Source organism: Tupaia chinensis, unplaced genomic scaffold (genome assembly GCF_000334495.1).
Source record: "Tupaia chinensis unplaced genomic scaffold, TupChi_1.0 Scaffold000361_2, whole genome shotgun sequence".
NCBI lineage: Eukaryota > Metazoa > Chordata > Mammalia > Scandentia > Tupaiidae > Tupaia > Tupaia belangeri.
Genome location: NW_006159858.1, coordinates 4310401 through 4313554, shown reverse-complemented (window position 1 = coordinate 4313554; position 3154 = coordinate 4310401).

The window sequence follows — 3154 nt, the reverse complement described above, 5'->3', positions numbered from 1 at the left end:
GGAATGACTCGTTACCCTTCCCAACAAAGGATAGCACAGTATGAAAAAAAGGCAAAGAGAATAAAGACACAGAGTCTCGGTTTGAACATTAGACCTCATAAAATACAGCACAGCTATTTTTTACAAACTTGCACAGTGTACATGTGCTCACTGGGGAGAGAGGAGAGAAAAAGCACCGTCCTCCTCCATGGGGCATAGTCATACCACAATCCCCTCTCCACTTCTCCTTTTGGGATTTTGGGCACACATGCACAACCGCCAGGAGTGTTTATCAAGCTGTTGGAACTGGGACTTGAACCCATAGTTGACCATGTGGGATCTAGCTGCCTTGCTCACCATGCCACTGGCTGACTCCAGCCTCTTTATTTGTTAGCAGAGCTGTTGGTGTAGATTTGTAGGGCATATTTTAAGGAAGACAGTCTTTTGAATACATCAACCAAAAGGTGGGTGGTACAGTACTTACAGATTGTGCGTAAACCAAGGTAGGACGATTGTGGTAGTAACAAGGTGGGACCATGCAAAGCATGTGGACACTGGGACTAGAAACCCTGGAACCTAGAAGATTCCAGGTAGCTCCCAAAAGTGTTCTTTCGGCCACACTGCTGTGAGTTTTCATTAATTCTTTAGAGTGAAGAAAGGGAATGTCCCTGATTCCTGCCACCCCAGCCTTAATCAGTGGTGGAAGAACAGCCTCAGAACTGTCCCCATCGGCCATTTAAGTTTCATAGTAAAAGACTGGGTAATGATAACAATGCACCATGAAACCTTCAGAAGGAAAGGTAACTATTTCGTGAACTATTTTGTTTTTGTGTGTGGCAGTTTTAAGTTATTAGTTTTAAAAATTCATACTTTTTAATGGAAACAACGTGATCAAAAATCTACCACAGAATTTTGGGGACCCATTAAAACAGAGAAAAAGAAAAAGAAAGAAAAGGGAGAGTAGATTAGAACTCCTTGTATATTCTTTGGAGTTAAAATCCATGTAAGAACATAGATAGGGATGGCAAATAGATTTCCTACTACGTTCCAGGTCAAATCAATTGGAAGTGGCTGCCTAGAACACTTGATTAAGAATAATTCAGGGACCAGCAGTTAGCATAGTGGCTATGTCGCTGAACTCCCATGTAGGTGATGACGGTTCGAGTCCTGGACACAGTGACTTAAACTCACGCTGGGCGTGTGTGCGTGAGTGTTCAAGATGCCGAGAGGAGACTGGAGAAGGGATTGTGGTGTGGCCAACCCCCCTAAGGGGTGATTTTTCACTTTCTGTCTCTCTGGCCAGAGCATGCACCTTATAGCAAAAATCTCTCCAAAATAATAATAATAATAATAATAATAATAATTCTGGGGGCTGGCAGGTGGTGTGGTGGTTAAAGGCGCTGGATTCCCACATAGCCGACTTCAGTTCGAGTCCCAGACCTGGTGGCTTGATCTCTCACTTTCTCTTTCTCTTTCTCTCTCTCTCTTTGTCTCTCTCTGGTCAAATTAATAATAATAACAAATGGAATTAAATAAACAAATAATTATTTAAAAATAAAATAATTCTGGATGGCCAGCAGGTGGTATGGAGTTTAAGGCAGCTAGATTCCATATGTCTGACTATGCCATTTGAGTTCTGGACCTGGAGCTTGAAAATCATGTCTCACACAGGTGTGTGTGTGTCCAAAACTCCAAGAGGAGAATGGAGGCAAAGGGATTGCAGTGTGGACATCCCCCTTGGGGAGTGATTTCTCTCTCTCTCTCTCTCTCATTTTTGGCAAGTTCAAGCATCTTATAGCAAAAGCAAAAAAAGAAAAAATTCTGAAGAATTCTGGATAGTGGGAAAGAATTTCATGGATAAGCATTAGTGACATCGATCATAGACAAGGGGCCAGTGAACATGATACATGTACTGTGCTTGCCAACTTGATGGAAACTACAGAATTCTCATCACAGTGTGTGCATTTGGGTGTGGGAAAGCCGGCTGGATCCCACACGGCCAACTGTGCAGTTTGAGTCTTGGATCTGGTGCCGGGCAGGTGTGAATGCATGCCCCAAATCCAGAGAAGAGAATGGAGGTAAAGGAATGTGATCATCTGCCCTAAGGAGTGCTTTCTCACTCTGTCTCCTCCTCTCTCTCTCTCTCTCTTTCTGTCTCTCTAGTGGGTGCACACATCCTATAGCAAATTAAAAAAAAATTGTGTAGCTTTAACAATTTTTTTAAGGTTTTTTTTTTTTTTAATTTTTATTTCCAGAGGATACATGTGCTCACCAGAGAGAGAAAGCATCCTACAGAGAGGTTTGGCCATGCCAAAAAAATTTTTTTCCTCTGTTTCTCTATCCCTTTAGGATTTAAAAAAATTTTTTTTAGAGATTTTTGCTATAGGGTGTGTACACTTGCTGAAGAGACAGAGAGACAGAAAGACAGAAAGCAAGAAATCACCCCCACACATGGGGGTTGTCCATACCACAACCCCTTCTTCTCCATTCTCCTCTTGGGATTTTGGGCATGCAGGCACGTGCACCCAGCATGAGTTTCAAGCTGCCGGACCTGGGACTCAAACTACAGTTGACCATGTGGGAATCCAGGTTCTTAACCACTATGCCACCTGCTGGGCCTTCCCTTTAGGATTTTAAGTCTGTGTGTACACAGACATGGCTAGCATGCTTTTCAAACTTCTGAGGCCAGGATTTGAATAGTAGTCAGTCATGTGAAATCCAGCTCCCAATGTACAGCTGTTTTTTAAGCTTTTTTTTTTTTGAGATTTTTGCCTTAGGGCACGTCTGTTCACCCAGGCAGAGAGAGATACAGCTGAGAGGGAAAGTGAGAAACTGTCCCCTGGAGGGATGGCTACACCACAATCCCTTCTCCTCCATTTTGCTCCTGGAACCTTGGGCATGCACATGTGCCCAGCATGATTTTCAAGCCACCAGGTTTGGGACTCAAACAGCAGTCAGCCATGTGGGAGTCCAGTGATGTAACCGCTATACCATCTGCTTGTCCTCTCCAGTGTACGACTCTTAACCACTGTGCTGTGAGGCTGACTGAATTTAATCATTCTTTTTTTGTGGAGAGGTTTTTTTTTCGCTATAGGGTGCGTGCGCTCGCCAGACAGACAGAAAGCGAGAAATCACCCCCCAGGGGGGATGGTCACGCCGCAATCCCTTCTCCATT